This window comes from Paroedura picta, chromosome 4 (genome assembly GCF_049243985.1).
Source record: "Paroedura picta isolate Pp20150507F chromosome 4, Ppicta_v3.0, whole genome shotgun sequence".
In the NCBI taxonomy this organism is placed as follows: domain Eukaryota; kingdom Metazoa; phylum Chordata; class Lepidosauria; order Squamata; family Gekkonidae; genus Paroedura; species Paroedura picta.
Window position 1 is genome coordinate 142809078 of NC_135372.1, and position 12467 is coordinate 142821544.

Genomic DNA, 12467 nt, shown 5'->3' on the forward strand with positions numbered 1-12467 from the left:
TGTAATTCTGCCGTCCTCCATTTCCTCCTCAAAACAACCCTCCTGCGAGGTGGGCTAGGCCAAGAGAGTATGACCGATCCCAGGCCACCCAATGAACCTGGGTCTCCTGGAACTTAGTATGACGCTTTAGCCACTAGGCCACACTGCCTCTCCCCTGGCCTTCCCTCGGATACGGCAGTTGTGTTTTCTCAATGCGCAGGGCAGTTTGGGTTGCCAGCTCCAGGGAAATTCCTGGATATTTTCCAGCCTCCGAAGGAGACATTTTCTCCAGGGCAAGCGATTTCCAGCATCTGGAGGTCAGTGGTGCTTCCAGGAGATCTCCAGGCCCCACCTGTAGGTTGGCAAGCCTCCCCTAGCCCAGATCTTCAGGAATCTCCCAGCAGGCTGCCGGCCACCCTTCTTAGAAGTCGGAGCCCCCCTCCTCTGCGGCAACACCAGGCCAGGGGGCTTCCTTCCCTGCCGCCTTCCCTCCCTTCGAGGCGGGCCCCTCTCTTCCCCTCCATAAGTGGGACTCCCTTCAATTTGTGCCACAAAGGAAGGCCTCTCTCAGCGTTGGCCCTTTCGACGGGCGGGCGGGTGGGCAGGCGCCGTTGAGGAGCAAATTAACTTTTGCACACTTCATTATGCCGCTGCCCACCCCACCCCCCACCCCCTGCGCATGGCAGCCGGATCTCGCCCGCCCGTTCTCCAGATAATTCATCTCTGCACCTCCACCAGCCAACTCGCCATTGTTCAGCCGTGAATGGGGTGGGGGGGGAGGCGGGCAGCCACAGACGGGGGGTGGGGGGTGGGCTGTGCACAGCGATAAGGAATTGAGCAGGCGGTGAGGCAGAGACCCCCCCCCATCCCTGCCCCTGTCGAGGGGGCTTGGAGATTTAAAACGCCATGTTCTCCCCACCCCCACCTCTTGACACACTCCTTGGCTGCTTCTCTCTCCCCCCTCCTCCCCTTTGCCTTCCACCCATCTGTTTTGAACAGAACTGGTCCCCCAAGGGAGGGGGGCGGCAGGGAGGGCCGAGCAATGCCTTTTGTATCCCCTCCTTGCTGTCTGAGAGCAGAATGCTTGAACGGAAGGATTCAGGGGTGCCAAACTCTTGCCATGGATGTAGAGACGGTTACCAAAGAGGAATAAACAGGTTCGTGGAAGATAGGACCATTGGTGGTTACTGGTTAGTGCACAGTGACGAAGGGGAACCTCCATGTTCAGAGGCAGTCAACCTCCGAATCCCAGTGCCGGGAGGCGACTGCAGAGAAAGGCCTCAACCTCTATTCCCTTCTGTTGCTGGCCCTCCAGGGGAACCGGCTGGTTGCTGTGTGAGGCAGGAGGCTGGACTAGATGGACCCGCAATGGTCTAATCCAGCAGGGCTCTTCCTTTGCTCTTAGGAGGGCTTCGGCCTCAATGCCCTGTGTGGGATAGGAGGCTACACAATATGGACCATTGGTCTGTTCAGCAGGGCTCTTCTGATGTCCTAATGAAGGCCTTGGCCTCTATGCCCTGCTGGGGGAGCTCAAGAAGAACTGGTCGACCACTGTGTGGGACGGTAATATCAGGGCTCTCTCAGCCTCACCTCCCTCGCAGGGTGCCTGTTGTGGGGAGAGGAAAGGGAAGGCGAATGGAAGCTGCTTTGAGACTCCTTCGGGTAGAGAAAAGCGGCATTTAAGAACCAACTCTTCTTCTTCAGTAATCTCAGGGCTCTCTCAGCCTCACCCACCTCACAGGGTGTCTGTTGTGGGGAGAGGAAAGGGAAGGCGAACGTAAGCCGCTTTGAGACTCCTTCGGGCAGAGAAAAGCTGCATATAATAACAACCCTTTCCATGTATCTGGAGGAGTGAGCATGCCCACGAAATCTCATCCCCAGAATTACACTTCGTGGGTCTCAACAGGTGCCCCTGGACTCAAAACATTTTGCTGTTGAACAAACTGGTCACTCCCTGGCGAAAGGAAGGTAGACTGCGCATGCTCAGAGGCACCATTCCGCTGTTATCTGCAGTCCGCCTGGAAGCATCCGCGGGCTCGAAAGAAACCCTGGCATCTCAGATGAACTCTTCTCAGGCGTCTGAGTGAGACGAGCCATCGATCCCGGCTCCTTCGGCTGTTCTGAACCCTCCCGCCGCCCCCCTCCTTCCCCCTGCTGCTTGGCCCATCCTGTTCCTTTCCTTCCTGCATCGATCCGCAGATCAATCGCCTTGGCCCGCCATCCCTGCTGGGCTTGGGAAATTGAGAGCGGCAGAAAGAACTCCGGATTCCGCTCACCTCCTTCGGAGACCTTCCGCTGTGTTGCAGAGCTCCCTCCTCTTCCGACGTCAAGATGCCAGCCTCCAGGCGGGACCTGGGGATCCCCCGGAATAGCAGCTCATCTCCAGGCAGCAGAGATCCGACCCCCTGCAGAAAAGGGCCGCTGAGAAGGCAGACCGTAGGCCGTTATTTTCACTTGAAGTCCTTTCCTTCCCCAAACCCAAACTCTTCAGGCTCCGCCCCCAAAGCCTGCGGGTTTTTCCCAACCCAGAGCTGGGATTCGAACCTTGGGAGCTCAGGGGGATGCGCTTGCACTACTGGAGCACCACCAAGGGAGCTTTGCATATCGATTTCGCCTTCTCCCTTGTCCCTTGACAGGGCTGTGCTCGGTTTCCAGCCAGGTTCCACTTCATCCTCTCATGATGTGGGAGGAGGGGCTGCCCAGGGGCTGCAGCATCCAAAGAGCGGCGCCATGCCCCTTTGCCCCTTCACCCCCAGGAAGGGTTCTCAGGACTGTGCCTTCAAAGCCAATCCAAAAGAGTCAGAGAGCCTTTGGTCGTACCCTCTGGGCCTCGCTGTTTCTTTTCCACCACCGTCACCCCTGCAAGAACGGCAGCTCCTGGCCTCATCTCATTGGGCCTCAAGGGCTAAGCAGCTCCCATCCAGCTGCCCTTGCCTTCCTCTGTACAGCAACCCTGGCCTTCATCAGAGGTCTCCCATCCAAGGACTAACCAGGCCCGACCCTGCTTAGCTTCCGAAATCTGACAAGCCCCAGCTAAGCCCTTAGCATTCAGGTGAAGACAAGAGTGGAACAGAGATGGCTTGCCCTTGCTTGCCTCTGCGTAGCAACCCTGTACTTCCCATCTAACTCCTAATCTGTGATGACCCCGCTTAGCTTTTGAGATCTGGCAAGACCAGGCTAGTCTGAGCCATTCAGGTGAAGACAAGATTGGAACACAGATGGTGGTCTGCCCCACCGGAACGCCTGGTTCCTGGCTGCCCAGCCCTGGTGTCTGATCCAGCTTCCTGCTTTAGGATGCTTAGGGCTGATCCTGCGTTGAGCAGGGGGTTGGACTAGATGGCCTGTGGGGTCCCTTCCAACTCTATGATTCTATGATTCTAGGATTCTATGGCCTGTATGGCCCCTCCCAACTCTATGATTCTAGGATTCTAGGATTTTATGGCCTGTATGGCCCCTCCCAACTCTATGATTCTATGATTCTATACTTGAGGTTGATCCTGCGTTGAGCAGGGGGTTGGACTAGATGGCCTATATGGCCCCTTCCCACTCTAGGATTCTACGATTGAAACTCAGTCCGGACAAAAGTTCCTTTCCTCTTTCTTTCAATGAGCCAGCCGTTCAGGTGTGCCTGCCTGGAGGCTGCCGTCTCGTAGGCAAATGGAAAGAACAGCAAGGGGGGGGGGGAGAGGCACAAGCAGCACAGTCTCCTCAAGGCACTAAGTGAGCCCCCCCCCCGCCCCGCCATGTGTTGAGATGTCAGCACAATCACAGCTCTTGCTGCAAACGGGGAAGCGTTCTGCACCGAGATGCTAATTCCATCCCACAAACAGCACGCTCAGCCCAAAGGAGGTATCGAGTTATTGATCTCGGGAGCTGAGAGACAAGCAACGTTCCGTGTCAAGATGAGAGAAACCAGACTTGGGAGGAAATATGGAGGGAGACCTGCTGCTCCTGAGACCTCCATGCACAGGAGCAGTGTACCTTGGCATGCTGCGGAGGGACCACTGTTTTGAGGCAGAGCACTGGCTTTTGATGCAGGATTTCGGACTTTGGGTTGGCCATTTTGAGTTGGGAAATGTCTGCAGATTTGGGGGTGGAGGTTTAATGCCAGAGAGTCCGCCTTCCAAAACAGTGGGGGAATGACGAAGGTATTTGAAATCATGTTTGTTTGTTTGTTTGTTTAGATGCCACCACTGATGGTGACAGCTGTCTTGTGACAGTTTACAATATAAAAGTAATAAAAATTGCAATAAAACCCCATCACCCCCCCAATCAAATTACAGAACAAACAGAGCAAGAAATGGTGGCATAAACCAAAAAAGAAAATTCCTGGCAAATAGAGGGGGAAGAAATGGAGGTAGTGACAGATTTTATTTTCCTGGGTTCCAAGGTCACTGCAGATGGGGACTGCAGCAAAGAAATTAAAAGGCGCTTGCTCCTGGGGAGGAAAGCTATGGCAAATCTAGACAGCATCCTAAAAAGCAGAGACATCACCCTGCCAACAAAAGTGCGTCTAGTCAAGGCTATGGTATTCCCAGTTGCAATGTATGGCTGTGAAAGTTGGACCGTAAGGAAGGCCGAGTGTCAAAGAATTGAGGCTTTTGAACTCTGGTGCTGGAGAAGACTCTTGCGAGTCCCTTGGACTGCAAGGCGAACAAACCGGTCAGTCCTAGAGGAGATCAGCCCTGACTGCTCCTTAGAAGGCCAGATCCTGAAGATGAAACTCAAATACTTTGGCCACCTCATGAGAAGGAAGGACTCCCTGGAGAAGAGCCTAATGCTGGGAGCGATCGAGGGCAAAAGAAGAAGGGGACAACAGAGAATGAGGTGGCTGGATGGAGTCACTGAAGCAGTCGGTGCAAACTTAAATGGACTCCGGGGAATGGTAGAGGACAGGAAGGCCTGGAGGATCATTGTACATGGGGTCGCGATGGGTCGGACACGACTTCGCACCTAATAACATAACATGTTTACCTTGGTCATTTGGAGTCCCCCTCCCAGCCCTTTGGCTAGGGGGCTGGGGCTCAGTGGCAGAGCTCTGCTTGGCATGCAGAAAGTTCCAGGTTCCATTCCCGGCATCTACTGCTAGAAGAACCAGGTGGCACAGGTGAAAGGGAAAACATCAGTCATCCTGAGACCTTGGAGAGCCACTGCCTGTCAGAGCAGGCAATGCTAACCTTGATGGGACCAATGGCCTGACTCAGGCAGAAGGCAGCTTTATGTGGGTTCTGGTGAAGGGCAGGTTCGGATTCAGGCCACAGGTTCAGGGGAGGGGTCGAAGAGCATCGATTTTGCACCCAGAAGGCCCCTGGTTCAATCCGGGCATTTCGAGTTTGGGCTGTAGGGGATGCAAAAGACCTGCTTCCAAGACCCTGGAGAGCTGCTGCCAGTCTGAGTAGGAAATACAGATCTCGCTGGACCAAGGGTCTGATTGCGCATAACGCATCTCCGTGTGTCCATGTGGCATCCGAGCCTGAGTGGCCAGAGGGCCTGGAGGGTGGAGGCAGGGAGGGAAAGAGAGAGCAGCTGGGAAGAGCCATGGAGGGGAGGGGGCGCTCCCCCCTCCCCAATACCCCTTTGCAGCTCCAGAGCTGCATGCACAGATCTGGCGCGTCCAGCTGGCCGGACCTCGTCAGCTGCATGGCTGCAACGTGAAGTGCTTTGCATCTCAATGCTGCCTTCTGCAGCCCCACAAAGGAAGCCAAATTGGCATTTTATTAGCTGGGAGTTAATTATCCCCCTCCCAGCTCCAAGCCCCCCCCCCAATCACACACACACACACACACACACACACAGACACACTCTGGAGGGCGACCCCTGGTGGCCGTGGGCAGAACGGCACCGAAATGCACACAGTGCTGGTTGGTGGGGAGATGTCTGTGCAAAAGAGACCAGGGGTCCAGCGGACCCAACGGCTTTTCCGTGTTGCCTCTGCAGACAGAAGCTCTGACGCACACAGAGACTTTACGGTGACACTGGGTGCCTGTTGTGTTCGGGGGCATTTCCACCAAAGGAACACACAGGACGCTGCCTCCTCCTGAGCCAGCAATTCCATTTGGGGAGATCTCCAGGCCCCACCTGGAGACTGGCAACCCAGGACGGCAACCCCATGGAGTCTCCCACCTTCCTTCGCAGGCGGGGGTCTGTGAGACGAAGACCCCCCTCTCCCACTGCCTTCTCTGGCGCCTGAGGCTCCTTTGGGGCTCAGAGCTAAGTGGGTCACCCCTCCAGTCCTCTGCCAGCCCTGCCGGCTCTCTGCCCCTGATTGATGACACCCCCCTGCCCAGTGGGGATGAAGCGCATGAAGGGAGGGCACAATTTCCACTCCACCTCCCAGAACAGCTTTAGCCAAGGAAATTGTGAGCAGCTGCACAATAGGGAGGGAGAGCGGCAGGGATGCCAGCCTCCAGGTGGGGCCTGGAGATCGCCTGGAATGACAGCTTGTCTCCACACAACAGGGATCGGTCCCCCCAGGAGAAAAGGGCTGCTGGGGGATGGGACTCTGTGGCACTGGGACCCTTGGAAGTCATTCCCCTCCCCAAATCCTGCCCTCTCCAGCATTCTCCACCCCCCTGTCTTCAGAAATCCCCCAGAGGTAACAATAGGGGGGGGGGGGACGGCAGAGCTGCCAGTGAACAAATCTGAGCACAGAAGATCCTCCCTCTGCCCAGTGAAGACAAAAATAAATTCCAGTAATTGGAGTCCGTTCCTGAATGGGAGAAATTTGGGCTGCTTCATTTCTGGACACCTTCCCGGTTCGTTTTCCCGAGAAGCAGCACAAACCTCTATTATTCTGCTCCGCTTTTATTCCATCCTTCTTCCCTGGAGCACAAGACAGCCCACAAGAGTCTCCCTTCTTCCTTTTACCCTCTGAATCAGAATCATATAGAGCCAGAAGAGGCCACCAGCGGTCATCTAGTCCAGCCCCCATCTTCCTGGGGACTTAAAAATCTCCCACTCCTGACAGGGGCTCTTCCAGTCTCCTCCTGGAAACCTCCGATGAAGGCGGCATATTCCATCTACAAACCCTATTCCATCTATGAACAGCCCTCACCTTCAGAAAATGCTTCCTGATATTTAAGGGGAACCTCCTTTCCCGTCACTCGAACCCACATCTTCTGGTACTTGTCTCCAAAGCTGCAGGGAACAAGCTGGCCTCCTCTTCCATATGTCTTATTTTGTCTAGTTAAACCCAGCTGTCCTACCCCCCACCCCTTGCCCTCTTCTTCTCCCAGCAACACAGACCCAGCTCTTTCGGCCCCACCTCGTAAGGCCTGGATCCCAGCCCCTCTGCCATCCCAGGTGCCTTACTCTGGACCCCTTCCAACTGGTCAGGATCCTTCTTGGACTGCAGCACCCAGAACTGGACACCGTATCCCAAATGGGGTCGAACTATGGTGGAAGAGAGAGGTATGATGACTTCCCTCTCCCTTGGAGCAGTGGTTCTCAACCTGGGGGTCGGGTCAAATGACCCTTTCACAGGGGTTGCGGCAGGGCAAGCAGCTTGGGGGGGATCCACACAACAGCCTTGCGGGGTAGATTGAGAGAGTGTTCGTCTGTCTGGAGCAGCGGAAAAGAGCGAGATCGGCTTGGTGGGACAAGAGGCAGAGCTGAACTGAGAAACCCCAGGGGAAAAAAACCAATTTATATACATTAGTCAGTTTGGGTTTAATTTCTGAGATCACCACAACATGAGGAACTGGATTAAAGGGAGGAAGCCCATAGTGGAAGGGCCTCTGCTTGGCATGCAGAAGGTCCTAGGTTCAATCCCCGGCATCTCCTGTGGAAAAGACCAGCAGGTGATAGATTTTATATCCCGCTTTTCATGACCCAGAGGAGTTTCAAAGTGGTTTATAAACGCCTTCCTTTCCTCTCCCTGTAACAGACACCCTGTGAGGGAGGGCAGGCTGAGAGAGCCCTGAGATTACTGAAGAAGAAGAGTTGGTTCTTATATGCCGCTTTCCCCTACCCAAAGGAGGCTCAGAGCGGCTTCCAGTCGCCTTCCCATTCCTCTCCCCACAACAGACACCCTGTGAGGTGGGTGAGGCTGAGAGAGCCCTGAGATTACTGAAGAAGAAGAAGAGTTGGTTCTTATATGCCGCTTTCCCCTACCCAAAGGAGGCTCAGAGCGGCTTCCAGTCGCCTTCCCATTCCTCTCCCCACAACAGACACCCTGTGAGGTGGGTGAGGCTGAGAGAGCCCTGATATTCCTGAAGAAGAAGAGTTGGTTCTTAGATGCTGCTTTTCTCTGCCTGAAGGAGTCTCAAAGAAGCTTGCAGTTGCCTTCCCTTTCCTCTCCCCACAACAGACACCCTGTGGGGTGGGTGAGGCTGAGAGAGCCCTGATATCACTGCCCGGTCAGAACAGTTTTATCAGTGCCGTGGCAAGCCCAAGGTCACCCAGCTGGCTGCATGTGGGGGAGCGCAGAATCGAACCTGGCATGCCAGATTAGAAGTCCGCACTCCTAACCATGACACCAAACTGGCTCTCCAGCGACACCAGTCAGGATGGGAAGAGTCCCCGGAAGCCAACCGGACCGGAGAGCAGAAGGGGGTTCCCTGAGGCTAGCTCGCCACCTGCTGGCTCCAGCTGCATTGCCTGAAAGGAATTTGGTCTCTCTCGTGGTGTCTGATGCTGGGGCAGCCGTTTCAGTCAAACCTTTGGACCGTGCAGGAAGCCCTGGGATATTTATCAGGCTTCAAGGAACCCGCAGAGACGTGGGTGCAGAAGTAAGATGCGGGAGCCAGCCGATCAATCCCTCGATCGACTCTTTACCGGCTCTCCATTGTGGACAAAGAGCTTTTTATCCACCACCAGTCTGAATAAATCCCCTCCGTCTACCCCAGTGGTTCTCAACGTGGGGGTCGGGACCCCTCTGGGGGTCGAACGACCCTTTTACAGGGGTCACGGCAAGGCGAGCAGCTTGGCCAGGGGGACGCCATCTGCACAACAGCCTTGCGGGGTAGATCAAGATATAGCGTTCGTCTGTCTGGAGCAACAGAAAAGAGAGAGATTGGCATAGTGGCAGAACTGAAATGAGAAAAAAAAACCCATTTAGGTACAATCGCGAACAATGGATCTTCACGTCATTGGTCAGCTTAATTTGTGTGAATTTCTTGCATAATTTTATGGTTGGGGGTCCCTACAACATCAGGTACTGTGTTAAAGGGTCGTAACATTAAGAAGATTGAGAACTGGTCTACGCTGAATTTGACTTCCATTTTGATTCTGGGCACTTTAAATTTTCCCTCTGCAACCTGCATGGTTGAGCTGCGATGACCTTACCTTTCCCCCACGATATCCAGGAGCGGAGATAACTCAGTATGACTGATCAAGCCGCTGAGGTAGAGAAGCAGTCTGTCCCTGATTGGCTGGCCACCAGTTCAAAGACTTCCTGGTTCCCGGTTGCAAAACTTTCCTCCCAAGATTTATTTCTGCCCTCCTTTTGGAATCTGTTCTAAAGTGACTACGCTCCAGAGTCCCACACTTCTCTCAGCAGAGATTTGCCTCATTCACTGAGAGCTGCTGCTGGCTCCGCTCGGCTCCCCTGTCCCCTCTGCTCGTTAAGGAAAGAAAGAGATGCGTAGCACCATGCTGCACGTGGCTTGTCCACCAGCAGTCAAAAGAGAATGCCGACTGGACTTCACACACACCCCGCCCTCCCCCCTCTGAGCTTCCCCAATCAAGTGCAGAACCCTTTCTGTTTCAAGTTGGGGGGAAAGCAACGAGGAAGACCTGGGTTCAAATCTATCTAAATTCAGCAGGATCGGACATGGAAAAATACAAATTAAGTGCAGAATCAGCCTAGGCCGGAAGAACAACAGGGGAGGGGGCTCTGGGGACTTCGAGTGATGTCAGCGGCCATATGAACTTTTGGGAATGGCCACATGACTCCTAGGAAGCTCTCATGTAACTTCGGGGTCCCCTGGATTCCTTCGTTGGGAACCCCTGTGCTGGGGCAACCCAGATCAATATTCTCTGCTGCTGGGTCAACATCGCAGGGTCCCAAATAGAGAAGATTTCCATATTAGCATTCCAAACTGCATGTTATTCATCGTAGGGTTAATTGCAGAGGAAAGAGAACAGAGCTGAAGAGGTGAGGCCACTGGGGAACTTTACTTTATCGTGTTTTAAAGGTTTTGACTGTTCTATCATGTTACCAGAGTTTATATTATGGAGATTCTTTAAATGTTGTACACTGCTCAAAGCTGCCATGGACAGGATGTGGGGCACATCACCGAGAAAGGGGTGGTGGGGCTCAGGAGCACCGCAGCCAAAAGGAGAAAGCAACTTATGCCAGAACTACCGATTCAAGAACCACGGGGATGAAAGAATTATAAATACGCAGCCGAATGATATTATTACACAGTTTTAAAAGACTCGACTGTATGAAAATACATGTATTTAATGCAAAGGGAGTTAAAAACAATTTTAGGCCTCACATACAAAGTCAAATGGTAAAACATCAAACAAGAATGCCATGACCATGACAAAACGCTTTGGCACAATAGGTTGGTTCTTATATGCCGCTTTTCTCTACCCAAAGGAGTCTCAAAGCGGCTTACAGTCACCTTCCCTTTCCTCTCCCCACAACAGACACCCTGTGAGGTGGGTGAGGCTGAGAGAGCCCTGAGATTAATGAAGAAGAAGAGTTGGTTCTTATATGCCGCTTTTCTCTACCCGAAGGAGGCTCAAAGCGGCTTACAGTCGCCTTCCCTTTCCTCTCCCCACAACAGACCCACCTGTGTGGTGGGTGAGACTGAGAGAGCCCTGAGATTAATGAAGAAGAAGAAGAGTTGGTTCTTATATGCCGCTTTTCTCTACCCGAAGGAGGCTCAAAGCGGCTTACAGTCACCTTCCCTTTCCTCTCCCCACAACAGACACCCTCTGAGGTGGGTGAGGCTGAGAGAGCCCTGAGATTACTGAAGAAGAAGAAGAAGAAGAAGAAGAAGAAGAAGAAGAAGAAGAGTTGGTTCTTATATGCCGCTTTTCTCTACCCAACGCAGTCTCAAAGCAGCTAACAATCACCTTCCCATACTCTCCCCACAACAGACACCCGCTTTGAGGTTGGCGGGGCTGAGAGAGCGCTGAGAAAGCTGCCCTGCGAGAACAGTTCTAACAGGACTGTGACTAGGCCAAGCTTACCCAGCTGGCTGCAGTTGGAGAAGTGGGGAATCAAACCGGGCTTGGCAGATTAGAAGCCACTGCTTTTAACCACAGTGGTCAGGCGTCCATCAACTGTCCATTAAATCCAATGCTCCAGACACTGAATAAGAAATACCAGAATATCGAAGGGCCCAGCAGAGGTTGTAATCTCGTTCACTGACCCACGGCTAGGCCGACATTGCAGGGACCTCTTTACCAACAACTGGTTCAGTCTAGATTCCAGTGGGTCGCCATGTTGATCTGAAGTAGCACAACAAATATAGAGTCCCACGGCACCTTGAAGACTACCGAGATTGATTCATAGAATCATAGAATCCTAGAGTTGGAAGGTACCTCATGGGTCATCTAGTCCAACCCCCTGCGTGAGCTTTCAAGACTTGAGCTTTTGAGTGCAGGCGCTCTTCCTCAGACGAAACGGACAACCGACATAAAGGGGATATCAGTGTGCCCCTGCGCAACTTCACCGGACTTGTGCTACTTCAGACCAACACGGCGATGCACTTGAGTCCATCCTTATGGAAGGCACCACACCTTGCAAATAAACTTGCACACAGGCAGACTTGATATTCCCTTTACGATGGTTGTTCGTTTAGTCCGAGGAAGAAGGCCTGCGCTCGAAAGCTCACACCTTGAATAAATCTTGTTTGGTCTTCAAGGGGCTACGGCAGTGGTCCCCAACTTGCGGGCCGTGGCGCCGTGGCGCCCCGCCCCCCCTGCAGTAAAAAACTTCCCAGGCTGCAAGCTTGCGGCCCGGGAAGCTTCTTACTGCGGGAGGGGGTGGGAGAGGGAATCAGGGCCGCGCCCGCGGATTGTGTATGCGCAGCCGGGCCGCACATGTGCGCATGCACCATGTGCAGCCGAAATCATGCATGCATGGCACATGTGCACACGTGCGGCTTCGGCCGCGCATGGCACATGTGCGCATGCGTTGCCCGGCCGCGCATGCTCTATGCGTGGGCAGGGCAGTTGCCCTGCCGGTCCCCAGCCTAAAAAAGGTTGGGGACCACTGGGCTACGGGACTCGGATTTTGTTGTGGTTCAGTCTAGTTGTATTAAGGGGGTCCCTCAACTCTGTGCCTTCCTTGCAGGGTCCAGATTACTATATCGTCAAGTATTGTGTGGCAGGCAAAATGAACTCCTGACGGTCCAAGTTGACCACCACTCGGACTTCTATGAGGGCTTCATCTGGGCTTCCGTACTCAAGGGTGGGGGGCTTCTAATGCAATCCAGCCGATGAGCTTGTCTGGCCAAGCCCCTCCAGACAGCCCCTTACTGTTTCTGGTGTCATGCTGTGCTAGGGATGCCAGCCTCCGGGTGGGGCCT